Here is a 14,647-nt window from a genome sequence, read left to right on the forward strand (position 1 = left end):
GAGGACAAAGCCAAGAACAGCCAGCTTTTCGCAGGGATGCTAATCGAGCTGCAGGATCTACAAAGGAGAGAGATCATCACACCTGTGGAGAAAAGCACAGACTGGATAAGTAGTCTTGTCACAGTGCAGAAACTTAATGGCAAGCCAAGAATATGTATTGATCCAAGACCACTGAACAAGGCTCTAAAGCGGAGCCATTTCCCACTTCCTACCATTGATGACATCCTTCCAGACCTGTCGAGAGCGAAGGTGTTCACAGTCTGTGATGTCAAACATGGCTTTTGGCATGTGAAATTGGAGGAGGAGTCAAGCTATCTAACAACATTTTTCTACACCGTTTGGCAGATTTAGGTGGCTCAAGATGCCTATGGGAATCAGCCCAGCACCTGAGATTTTCCAGCGGATGCTGACTCAAGCACTGGAGGGTCTGCCACGCATCTACATCATAGCTGATGACGTATTGATCACAGGAGAAGGTGACACACAAGAAATGGCCTTCAAAGAACACGATGATAAATTGAGACAGTTTCTAAGCAGATGCAGAGAAAAGAATATCAAGCTGAATGCAGAGAAATTCAGGTTGAGGCAGCAGGAGGTGCCATATATTGGACACCTGCTGACAGCAGATGGACTTAAAATTGACCCCGAGAAGATCAGGGCAGTGAGAGACATGCCAAGACCAACTGACATGAAGGGTGTACAGAGACTGATGGGCATGGTAAATTATCTCTCTAAATTCTACAAACACCTGTCAGATGACTGTGAGATTGTGAGATAGCTCACACACAAGGAAAATATGTGGGAATGGACAGAAATCCACGAAGAAGCATTCAGCAGGCTCAAGGACAATATAGCCAAAACACCAGTACTGAAGTACTATGACCCACAAGAGGAACTGACATTGCATTGTGATGCTTCAGAAACGGGGCTGGGAGCAGCACTGACTCAAAAAGGGAAACCTGTAGCATTCGGGAGCAGAGCATAGACACCAACCGAAAGGGGCTATGCCCAAATAGAAAAAGAATGTTTAGCTATTGTCTATGGCATGGAAAAGTTCCATCAATACACGTATGGCCGGAAAGTGACAGTACAGAGTGACCATAAGCCGTTGGAGAACATTGTCAAGAAGCCACTGTTAAGTGCACCAAAGAGAGTCCAACGTATGTTGCTCAGACTTCAGAGATATGATTTTGATGTGATTTATGTCCCAGGTTGTGACATGTTACTTGCAGATAACATTGAGGAGAGCATACTTACCAGAGAGCTCATCTGCAGGAACAGTGGAAGTTGAGATTGAGATGGTCAATATGGTGGCCTAATTGCCTATCTCTGAAGAGAGACTGAGCACAATCCGCTCTGCTACACAAGGAGACAAAACGCTCCAGACACTTAGCAACACCATTCAGAAGGGATGGCTTAAACATAAGAAAGACACACCTATAGATATTATGCACTACTACTCATTCCAGGAGGAACTGAGTATACAGGATGACATCATCTTCAGAGGGGAGAGAGCTGTCATCCCATATTCACTACAAAGGGACATCACCCGCCGGATCCACTCCTCTCACCTGGGTGTGGAGGCATGCCTCAGGCGTGCCAGAGAATGTGTCTACTGGCCGGGAATGAATGAACAGATAAAAACGTTCATAGGGAAATGTGACATTTGCAGATCAGTTGACACGAAACAACAAAAAGAGACACTACGTCCACATGAGGTACCAGACAGACCATGGGCCAAAGTTGGTACAGATTTGTTTACCTTTAACGATAAGAACTACCTCATTACAGTGGACTACTATTCCAACTTTTGGGAAGTTGACTACCTACCTGATACAAAGTCAAGTACTGTGATTAGGAAGCTGAAAGCTCACTTTTCCCGTCAGGGGATTCCACTTATTCTCTTTTCGGACAATGGGCCCCAGTATTCGTCCCAAGAGTTCCAGCGTTTCAGTCGGCTGTGGGAGTTTGAGCACAAAACGTCGTCTCCTGGATACCCACAGAGCAACGGGAAGGCCGAGTCCGCTGTGAAAACTGCAAAACGACTGATGCTGAAAGCTAAGGCGGCGGGACAGGACCCGTACCTGGCTATGTTGGATCACCGCAACACACCTACTCAAGGACTGACTACAAGCCCGGCTCAGACCCTGCTTAGCAGGAGGACCAGAACTCTACTACCTGCTCGGGACAGTCTCCTACAACCCGAGGTGAAACAGACAACACGAGAGCGGATTGACAGGCAGGAGAAGCAAGCCACATACTACAACAGGACAGCTAAGGACACGGACATGCTCAAACAGGGAGAGAGGGTTAGAGTTCAGCCTTACGAACCACACACGATCTGGAGGACGGCTACTGTGGTGGAGGCTGTTGACCACAGGTCCTACACAGTGCAGCTGGAGAAGGAGGTGTTCTAAGGAGGAATCGACGTCACCTGAGACGGGACCAGGGCACAGTACCGAGTGTGACAGCCCGTACGGTGACTGTTGACACTCACACGACTCCAGAAACTGTTACAACCCCTGACAGAGTCATGTGTGACACACAACAGACTGTGACTACCAGAGCTGGCCGACCAGTTGTTAGGCCACAGTACTTGGAATTAGTTAATACTAATACTAATTAATTAATTACTAATTAGTTCATTAGTGAACTTTGAGCCATCATTTATTTTGCAGGCAGTGCTCTGCCTTTCTCACGTTATTATGGCGCGCGCCGGAACCAACAATCAGTTTTTACCGTAAATGAGTTTGGTTCAGAGGACAAAACACATACAACATTAATTAAACTCGATATTTGTTCACTTGAATTTCACTTTTAATTCTTGGATATTCTCAATGGGTGAATACATTTTTTTGTGTGTGTGAAGTGTTCAGTGGTGGATGTGAGAGGATTTCAATAGTGTGTGTGTGAGGCTTAATTTTCAGTTGTGTGTGTGTGAGGTGTTCAGTAGTGAATGTGAGAGGATTTCAGTAGTGTGTGTGCAAGGCCAGATGTGTTCAGTAGTGTGTGTGTGAGGTGTTCGGTAGTGAATGTGAGAGTATTTCAGTAGTGTGTGTGTGCAAGGCCAGATGTTTTCAGTAGTGTGTGTGTGAGGTTAATTTTCAGTGATATGTGTGAGGCTTGATTTTCAGTAGTGTATGTGTGAGGTGTTCAGTAGTAAATGTGAGAGTATTTCAGTAGAGTGTGTGCAAGGCCAGATGTTTTCAGTAGTGTGTGTGTGAGGTGTTCAGTAGTGAATGTGAGAGTATTTCAGTAGTGTGTGTGCAAGGCCAGATGTTTTCAGTCGTGTGTGTGTGAGGTGAGTTTGAATTTTGGCCTACACGGCCCCTCATAGTATGAATTACGGCCTGTACGGCCCCTCATAGGATTTTGTTCCTTATATGCAGCAAATCATAAATTAACAAAAAGTGCTTCACATATTTGGTTCTCTCTGCTAGTACTGCACATCCCATTATAGTGTTTATTTTTTACCTTAAAAAAAAACACTTGGACCTTTCACAAACAGGCCTTTTCACAAGTCCTCTGTAGTAGTGTTCTCTGTCTCCAGAGTATAGTACAATGTTATAACACCTCACAGTTAAACAATTTAAAGATGCATTGCCCAGGATTAACAATGTACCTACCATAGAGCAATGCCCATACAACTGTCAGACTGATGAGCTTAACACTCATTCATAGGCTAACTCACCAGTGAGCAGAAAGCAGTGGTGTGGTTTCTATATGAACAATAAAGAATACAAATAACCTTTCACAAACAGGTATTTCATAACTACTTACAATTGTAAGGAAGACATTTAAAGTATTATTGGCAGTCACAGGCTGCTGTAAACTAAACACCACTCTCACTGACATAACACCTCACTTGAGTGATTTAACTCAAATGTCTCACTTTCAGGTTTTTCTTTTCAGCCGCAGACCCCATGTCGCCTCTTTATGTGCGTCGCTAAGTTCCTCGTACTGCTTGTGTACTTTGCTGGATCAACTGGCTTTCAATTGAAAGCATGGCCAATGCGTTAAGTCGCGGCTTTCCCATGGTGTTGCGACTGAAAGTCTTTATCCTTTTGAGGGTGGAAAAGTTTCTCTCTGACTCGGATGTCGTCATCGGAGTTGCTACTATTATTTTGACCAAAATAACAGTCTCAGCAAACGTATCCTCCAAGTTGTACTCGTGAATGGATTTCAACAGAGACAGGGCAGTGTTTCCAATGTGAAGCTCACTGTGGCGGTAGAGCGTGGTCAGGTCAGACTTCAACCTTGTTTCCCAAAGCAGGCCACAATTTCACAGCGCAGTCAAGCTCAGGTGTAGGAAATGACAGGACATGCTTTCGGAAGAATGAGCTGTCAACGAGCTTTGCAGCGATCAAATGGTCACTCTGTGAGAACCTCTGTTCCACCTGTGAGATGACTGTGTCACAAGCCTCCTTCATCACCGGCGCTGTGCTGCTGACTCGTCGGCCTGGCTCGTCTGTTCCATCATGAGCGGTGGCGGCCAATGCATCAGTTTGCTGCCTCATTTTCTGGACATTTTCCTTGAAAGGGCAGAGCGCGCTGTTGATCTCAGGTGCATCGATGCTTCGTTTTTGCAGAGTGTTGTATAAAACATCCACTTCTGGCTTAGGCAACGAAAAAAACTCCAGGAGCTGCATAAATGCTCGGTCCCGCAGTTTCTTTGACAGGCCGTATGCCTCACTTATGGTGACCGCGTCCCATCCTGGTTGTGTGCGTATATGCTCCATACATTGTAGAAGTGCTTCTCGGGTCTCCCAAACCGCGTTCACAGTTCTGCTTTTAAAGTTCCATCTCACAGCCGGTGGCCGTGGTATGCGTCTCTGTGTTGCCTCTGCAAGAGCTGCAACACGTTTTGGAGCACCGGAGAAAAAAGTGGAAAAAGCAGTTAGATCTGCAAAAAACACCTTCAGGATGCTCATCCTGTAAGGATTTGCTGTACCTCCTTCTCCTTCTGTTTGTTTGTTTGTTTGTCTATCTGTTTGTCTGTCTTCCTGGCTGGGCGTGGTTGACCTACTTTCCGTTTTCCACCAACTCACCTCCGCTCCTGTTTCTCATCATCACTGATTACCACCACTCACCTGCTGCTACTTAAAACCCCGGTTCGATCATCAGACTTCGCCAGTTCTTCGTATACTCACAGTGGTAAACTCCAGTTCCGGCTGACTAGATTTACTAGTACTTTTGTATACTCTTCCTGTTGGATTTTTTTCGGATGATAATCCTGTTTTGTTTTTTGCCTGTTCCAGAAACTCCACATTCCATTCCGTCCTGCCTGCCACGTCCAGCCCTACCTCCGTCTCAGCCCTGCTCCACGTTCTCCCCACTCTGTTCAGAGCTTGCTTTGTCCCCTGCCTGGTTTTTGTGGACTTATTAAATCCAGTCTTTTTGACACTTCACCTAAGTCACCGTCCCAGTGTTCTTGCATAACGGGTTCTAGTTTTGTGTCTCTTTACGAGGAGCCTAACACATCCTTGCTGAACACAGTTGCTGCAGGGTCAGGTTCAGTTGGTGGGCGTAGCAGTGAACAAACTGAGCGTTTGAGTACATCTCCCTCATCACCGTCTGTACCCCGCGCACGTTACCGCTCATGACGGCCCCCCGTCATAGGTCTGAGCGATTAGCTTTTCTTTCAGCTTCAGGGGTGTGGAGTTTATTTTTATATAACATTACAAGACTGATTCTTATTATTACATTATATGCTTATTGTGCTCATGAGATTGCTATGACTATAGAATAAATAGACACAATCACTAATCCCAGGTTCTGATGGGTTAGATACCAACGAGGGGAATAGTCAGAAGAAAGTTTAGTTTGCAATATTGAAAGTAGCAAGGTCGAGTGCAGAGACTGAGAGAACACAAAGAGGTAGTCAGAACAGCACATCGCACCGGCCTTCACTTTGTATGGGAGCCACGCTTCCCCGCAAAGCTAGGAAGCAACATTATGGTTTCCCACTATATCTGAAGAAACGTGAGAGAAAACAAATTAGTATGATGGTGCCAGAGTAGGGAGGGACTTCCACAGGCCGGCCGAATGCTGATTGGAGGATCGTGTTGCCAAGAGACTCTATCTGAGTCTGCGCACCAACCAAAGAGAACCAAGTCTAAACCATGGTATCTCTTCAGCTAGTCTTGACCAATCATAAATGTGCGGGCAACGCCCTGTGTAATAAAATGTATTGTCGCACGAGGTTCGAGGCTCTTGACAGATTTGGTGGTTACAGATTACAGCTTTGCTGCCTGTGATTCCCAAAGACGTGATGAGTCCTTGGCCAAGTAAAATATATATTTTGCTCTCTTTACAATAAATAGTTAAACTTAGAAGTTGTCTGTCTTTTCTGGAATTCTGAACCCAACATTATCTGAGATGACGTATGGTGGGGATGGCAGCTCAGTGCCCCTATGGTCATTATTTTTTTGCCACACACATTCAATTGAAAAATACTCTGAGCATGCGCAGTGTCTTTTTTAGAGTCACCATTGACTTAGACAGTGAGAGGGAGGGTTTTGTCCCACATGGCTCAAAACGGCACTGTAGACACTAATTAGAAGAACACAGACTAAAACAGCAATGTACAGACGAATCAGATGATTAAACATGATCTTAAAATATATTTTATTTTATTTTGTATTTTTGTATTTTTTTGTAATCATTATTTGCATTACTTTCTGCCGACACTAGGCTGGACCTCTGGCACTGGGAGGAGGCCGCTAGCTTCTCGTAGTCAGGGCAGTAACGGCCCGTCCACACAGTGGCGTGCGTTGAAAGCTTCACATTTCACTTTGAATGGGGTGATGTCACTTTTCGCTGAACTGCATTGTGGGAAGCGAAGCGGAGCTTTGCTGGCGTGGCTCGCTGCAAAAGTTGAGCAATGTTCAACTTGTGAAGCCTCGGCAGAAGCGTCAGCCAATCGAATCATATGCCAGTACAAGCTCTAGCCAATCAAACCGCTGCTTGTGTGTCACGGGCGGGAGATTCATGTGATTGGCTGTCGGTCGAGTTTCAGACACGCCCGTCGGCAAGCTTTAACGCACGCCGCTCTGTGGACGGGCCGTAAGAGCTGGTTACAAGCCGTATGCAGGCCACAAGGTGGTCATCAGTCATCGTAGATCTGTACTTGGATCTTCCTCTGAGAGAATGCAGACTCACACAAATAGGTGGACCCAAAAAGTGCTGTCAAGTTCAAGGCACATCTTCTGAGGTTCGGATACTTTTGTTCCAAGAGCAGGTTCCAGAGCTGTCCACTGGTGCCAGGTGTTGTGCTGGATTTGATCTCAATATCATTTGAGAGTGTGAGCATCTCATTCAAATTATGTCAAGATGCTCTGAACTTGCTCTTTATACCGTGTACTGTCAAGCTGCTTGACGTCTTTGCTCTGACGTTGAAGTTCTGCCTGCATGTGAGGAAAGTTGCGCAGGTCACAGCGCTGCAGCCTACTGAACAGCAGTTTTAGGTTGCTTTTAAAAGTGTTCACTGAACTGATCATGTTCATTACATTTTTATCCTTATCCTGCATCTCTGAATTAAGCTCATTGAGCAGGCCAGTGATATCTGTGAGGAATGATAAATCCAAAAGCCACTGGTGGTCATCTAGTTTTGGATATTCTGCATGTTTTGAAAGCTTCAGAAAGTCTTTGATTTCAGGCAAAAGCTCAGTGAATCTCGCCAAAAATGTTCCTCTGCTTAGCCATCTAACATCCGTATGCAGCAGCAGGTCTGTGTGCTCTGCACCTGTCTCCTCCAAGTGAGCATGGAACAACCTCCTCTGTACACTCCTGGCCCGAACAGAGCATACAATCTTCATTACAACATCCATCACTTCTTTCATATTTAAAGTCTTCCCACACAGTGCTTGCTGGTGAATGATACAATGATAATTCAGGATGCTCAGGAAAGATTCACTTGGTTTGCACAGTGCTATGAAACCTTTGGTGTGGCCCACCATCGCTGGAGCACCATCAGTTGTGATGGAGATGAGTTTAAAGAGGGGCAATTGGCTCTTCTTAACAAAATCCATGAACACATTGAAAATATCTTCGCCTCTTGTTTGCCCTTTCAATGGCAAAATAGTGAGCAGCTCTTCTTTTGCACGCATAAGTGGCCAATCAGTGTACGCTGGCGCGACTAGCTGCCGCTGCTCTCCGGTTGCCTTTTTTATTGTTTTTACGATTCTCTGTATAGCTTGCAGCAGATCACCTATCTGTGGCGAACGGGATACTGGTGGTCTCTACTCTGGGCTACTGTCAAAACGATCTAGACTGTTCAAATTTAGCGTGTTGGCGTTCTACTCACCTGAGTTACCTGGCCACTGCTACTGCTGTTCGGTGAACGTACATCTGCCCGTGCATCATGTGGATCTACAAACTCGCTGTGAGCTCTGTGCTCCTGTGGACTATCCTGTCCATAGTGATTTATCCAGCGTCATCTCTGATCCAATATATGAGCACGGAGCTCCTCCAGTTTCGATTCCTCCGGCTTGATCCCCCGCCTGTACTGCACTACTTCCCGGACATCGCCCGCCGTCCTCATCGGAGGTACACCCATCGCGGAGCCGGACGAAGTGTCCACATCGATGACTCCACTGCTATCAACTCCATCTGGTCTTCCACCCGCCGTCGCCCTCGGAGAACCATCCGTAGGAAGGTGGATCACAGCTCGTTAACTCGCCTGGCTAGGTCGGTTAACGTTGGCTTCTCCAACCAGCAGTCCGACGTCAAATTTGGCTTATTTAACATCCGCTCCCTCACTGGCAAGGGATTACTTCTACAGGACCTCCTCCGTGACTGCAAGTATGACTTCCTTTGTCTAACGGAGACATGGCAACATCCTGATGATTATTCTCAGTTAAACGAGTCAATTCCCCCTGGGTTTGTTTACACCTGTCAACCCCGTCTCACCGGCAGAGGAGGCGGTCTCGCGATATTACACCGCGAGACTTGGAAGGTCTCAGCTGTCACCGTGCCAGTGTCTCGCTCATTCGAGTCCGTGGCTATACAACTAAATGGACCTACTCCAACTATTTTAGTCATTATATACCGCCCACCCAAACCTAACAAGGACTTCACTGATGAATTCACCACACTTCTCACTCACATTTGTTCACTCTCATCCAATATCATTCTGTTAGGTGATGCTAATATTCATTTGGACAAAATTAATCTTTCTCTCACTAAGGACTTCATCTCATGCCTGGACAGCTTTGGTCTTCAACAACATGTTGACTTCCCTACTCATTCGAAAGGTCATATTCTGGACATAGTCTGTTGTGCTGGTGTCACTCCCCTAAACTGTTCTGCTGTCTGTCTCCCCATCTCTGACCACATGCTCATTTCATTTAATTTAAGTCTGTCACTGTCCAAAATCAAACTGTCACGCACTATGTCCTTCCGTAATATCAAAAACATCAATGTAACCGACCTCACAACTGGTATTGACTGTTTTCCCACCATCACCCCCCCATGTACCCCGGAACAGCTGGTTCTCTTGTATAACAATGGTCTCCAGACTCTGTTAAATTCACTTGCCCCCCTCAAATCCCGGACTGTTTCATTCCCCCACTCTGCTCCCTGGTTCACCCCCCACCTACGTCAGCTGAAAGCCGAAGGTCGTCAGCTGAAGAGGCTTTTCAGCAAAACCGGACTCACCATACACAAACAAATGTACCATACCCACATCCTCATATACAAAGATGCCCTCTCCTCAGCCAAATCCCAATATTTTACAGCAAAAATTACTGCTGGTGCTGGAAACACCAGGGCCCTGCACTCAGTGGTCAACAAATCACTCCGCCCCCCTGATTCCCTCCCCCCACACTTTTACTCCACTGACCACTGCAACTCCCTGATGTCATTTTTTAACACAAACATAGACACCATTCACCAGCAACTGACCCCTCACACGTCCAGTTGTCCACCTCCTTTTGTCCCCCACCCCCCCTCTCTCTACCTCTCTCCTGCTTCGAACTCCCCTCTGCTGCGGATTTATCCAAAATCATCCGGAATTCCAAGCCATCCACCTGCCAACTTGACCCCCTCCCATCCTCCCTGGTTATAGCCTCCCTCCCCTCACTGCTGCCCCTGATAACTGCCATTATTCACTCCTCCCTCACCTCTGGTTCTGTCCCCTCAGCCCTCAAAACTGCAGCTGTCACACCGTTATTAAAGAAACCTGGTCTAGATCCCAACATCTTCAACAACCTCCGCCCCATCTCCAACCTACCTTTTCTCGCTAAAATACTAGAAAAAGCAGTGGCATCACAGATTCAGACACACCTCACCAACAATAACCTTTATGAACAGTTCCAGTCCGGTTTTCGCCCCCGTCACAGTACAGAAACAGCCCTCATTAAAATCACAAACGACCTCCTGATAGCAGCTGACTCTGGACAATTATCCATCCTCATCCTCCTTGATTTAAGTGCAGCCTTTGACACCATTTCCCACTCCACCCTCCTTGACCGACTTACATCCATTGGCTTATCTGACACACCCCTAGACTGGTTTCACTCATATCTCTCCGGCCGTACTCAGTTCATTCAGTTAAAATCATTCACATCCCATCCCTCCCTCATCTCCTCCGGTGTCCCCCAGGGCTCTGTCCTTGGCCCCATCCTCTTCATCATCTACCTCCTCCCCCTTGGACAGATTTTCCGTAAACATAACATCAATTTCCACTGCTATGCGGACGACACCCAGCTATACGTCTCCTCCAAACCCTCTTCCACCTTCCCACCCCCCTCCCTCTGTACCTGTTTACAGGAAATCAAATCCTGGTTCACCTCAAATTTCCTAAAACTCAACAGTGATAAAACTGAGGTAGTCCTCATTGGTTCAAAACTCACACTCACCAAGCAACCCAGTTTTACTCTCACCATCGACAACTCCCCGGTTTCCCCCTCCCCTCAGGTCAAGAGTCTGGGTGTCGTCCTCGACAGCACCCTCTCCTTCCACACCCATATCAACAACACCATCCGGTCTGCCTATTTTCATCTCAGAAACATCAACCGCCTCCGCCCCTCACTCACTCCCCACAGTGCCGCTATCCTGGTCCACTCTCTCGTCACCTCCCGCTTGGACTATTGCAATTCCCTTCTCTATGGTCTCCCCCACAAACACCTACACAAACTCCAACTGGTCCAAAACGCTGCTGCCCGTATCATCACCAGAACCCCTGTCATCAGTCACATCACCCCTGTACTACACCAACTCCACTGGCTTCCCATTAAACACCGCATTGACTACAAGATCCTCTTTCATACTTTCAAAGCCATTCATAACCTCGCCCCCCCATACCTGTCTGACCTTGTCCATGTCAACATTCCCACCCGGTCTCTTAGGTCTGCCTCCTCCATCACTCTCAAAGTTTTCCCAGCCCGTCTCTCCACCATGGGGTCAAGAGCCTTCAGCCGCTCTGCCCCTCACCTCTGGAACTCCCTCCCCCCTGATATTAGAAACATGGACACTATCACCACTTTCCAAACTCACCTCAAAACCCACATGTTCAGGCAAGCGTATGGCTGACCTGTGCTGCAAGCTGTATGTTTTTAGTAGTTATGTTTTTAAACTGTGTTTTGCTTTTAACTATGTTTGTAAAAATTGTTTTTAACCTTGTTGTACGGCGACCTTGAGTGCCTTGAAAGGCGCCTTATAAAATAAATGCATTATTATTATTATTATTACTCATGCCTGAAAAAACCATTCTGATAAAAACACATAATTGTGCCACATCAATCATATCAGTCGACTCCTCAAACTGGAGAGAAAAGAGAGAGAAAACACTCACAGACGCTAATGTCCCTCTTCAGTTGCTCCTCAACGTCCTCCAAAATCAACTCACACCGCCGTGTAACGGTATTCCGGGACAATTGCATGTCCTTAATAGCAATCATGATGTCCGCCTTACTTTTACTGTCCCCGAAAAGCACGTCGGCAGCCTCCAGGAATGCTTCTTTCACAACTTAGCCGTCTTGAAAAGACTTCATGTGTTTCGCAAGAATGTGACTGACACGATAAGACGCTATGGTAGCAGCCTTGCTCTTGTTGTTGGGCCTGGTGAAAATGGACTGCTGTGCATTTAGCTGTCCTTTCAGGTCCCTCACCTTTTGGGAGCGTAGGGCAGAATTAGGAGGGAATTCCGTCTCGTTGCGTTTGTACACTGTTTTGAAATGCGGCTCTAAATTACCCTTCTTCGGTAAAGCCACGCTCGCATTGCAGATAAGACGGATGGACTTTGAAATGGAATAGATAAAAAAATAATCATCCTCCCTCTCGGAATGAAAATGATATATTTTGGGCTTTTTTACTTCTGCCATAATTGCGGTCTTGTGTGTGTCACTGTGTGTGACTGTCACTCCTGTTGCCACGGACAACGTCAGCGAACTAGTGCCCACTGCTCACCAGCCACGCCCCGACACATGGGGTCACGCCAATCACAAAGCTGTGATGCGTTCAAGTGTGTTATTCTGGTACAGGAAGATTATGTTAAAGGACATAAACGATAAAACAGAATATTGTTGTTCTATTTTTAGACACATCTCGCGGTCAATTGGGAATCTCCCTGTGATAGACTGGATGGGCAACCCTGGTGTAGATAGTGAAAAGAGTCTATATACAAGTAAATTAAATATAATATATTCAATAGTTCAAAAATCAATAATTTACAAGATGCAAACAGATGAATGTTTATGGATGTTCTTTCAAAAGTTCAGGTGTTTAACAGTCTTATGGCCTGTGGGATGCTTGGTCGGCATCATCGGTGGGCATTCGCGGGCCATTCCCCCCGAAATGAGTCACTGAGCCCCCCCTAACGCAGGCCAGGCAGGCCCTGCCACTTTGCCGTTTTTTATATTTATTTATCATATTATGAGTGAAAACGTTTCCACTAAATGTTTTTTGTGTGAAATAAATCAGAAATAAAGAATATAAATAAAAAACACAGCCTGAAGTGTGCTCACTGGTGATTGGTGTGTTTCTTGGCCAATGACCCCGGCCTTTGATTTGTTATTATTACTTCAAAAAATGCGCGCACAATTAGCAAGTCAGTCAGACGAAGCTAATAGTCCAGCAGGAAGGGCCCTCAGATTTTGAGATACCCCTATCCGAGGTAGAACAAATGACAACAATGATTTTGCTTATCTTTAGGGTCTCCCAATAATGAAATTGATTGTTGTCGAATTTTATTTTGGGGCAAAACATCTTTAGAACTACCCAAAAACCCTGAAAAAGAGCCAAATTAGACCAGGCCGAATATGGGAAAGGTGACAAGAAAGCCCATAACTTGAGAATGACAACTCTTTTCCTCTTCAGATTTGCTGAGGTATGAACCAGGTGGCTGTCCTACATCACTAAATAGTCAGACAATTATTTAACTAAAGAAATACTGAATTATAGTCCTGTAAACTTAGCTTTAGTTTAGACGGAAATTGTACTTTTTGGTGATAGGAACATAGGACTCAATACCTTTTCTCTCATTTATCAGAAAAACAGAAATCCCTAAAAAATATAGCATTACTGACTTGTCTAGGGTGCTATTGAACACTAACCAGTAGTTGTATGGAAATATCTGGTACAGTTCTATTGCAAATGAGATTTCTTTAGACATAGGCCTACCTCTTCTCTGAGACAGTCAAATTCCGAATGGGGGATAAGTGGCACAATAGCCTATAAGTTAACAATGCTCACTCTGATGGTCATCATATTTGGAGAGGGGAATACCAGGTGGCTGAACTACATCACCAAATAGTCCAAATAAGAGTAACCCAATACAATCAAGTGTATTAGTTCTAAATTGCAAGCCTCTAAAACATAGGTGTAAATAGAACAGGTTTTATTGAAACTTGAACCTTAATTCAAAGTACAGTATACAATTCATCAAATAATTCAATGAGAGGTCAAGTATATAGATACTAGAACATAATGTTGAATGTCAGGTTCCTCAGAAACGTTAGGGGAAACATTTTGACATTCTGTCAATTCTCCCCTGGTTGAATGGCCCCATCTCCGACAATCCACCCCTTGCCAACAGGACTCCATAACAAGGGTTTGGGTTTGGGCTGTGACACCATATCGCTGTCTGAAACATTGCTCTTTGTACATGTTGTTGAAATACATCCTCTGTTGGCGGCAGCTTTTCTGAGGCTGCATCTGTTGTTGATGCAATTATGAACCTCAGTTCATCCAAGTTTGTGCACATCAGTCCAATTTCCTTTTTTCCAAATAGCAGAAGCGCCAATTCTCTTGCGACTGGCAAATACTCTTCCAAGCTGGCAGAGAGTCCAAAATGAGCCAGATCTTTGAGCTCGTTGAGGTGGGTCTTGAGATTGGTGAATGCTGTTGTCTTTCCTATTCTGTACGAACTACTTGTTGTGCCACAGCCAGTGAGTGCATGAGATGCTGGTAGAAAGTTAGACATGTAATTGCCGCCCAGCTTCAGAACCATCTCCACCTAAACGGCCTCTTTGAGAAATTCCAGTCCCGTTTCCGTTCCGCCCATAGCACTGAAACAGCTCTGGTCAGGGTCACAAACGACATGCTGATGGCGGCTGACACTGGTTCTACATCTCTCCTCATCCTCCTGGATCTGACTGCAGCATTCGACACTGTCGACCATAACATCCTCCTTCAGTGCCTCAAACAC

This window comes from Notothenia rossii (genome assembly GCF_949606895.1).
Source record: "Notothenia rossii genome assembly, chromosome: 5".
NCBI classification, from domain to species: Eukaryota; Metazoa; Chordata; class Actinopteri; order Perciformes; family Nototheniidae; genus Notothenia; species Notothenia rossii.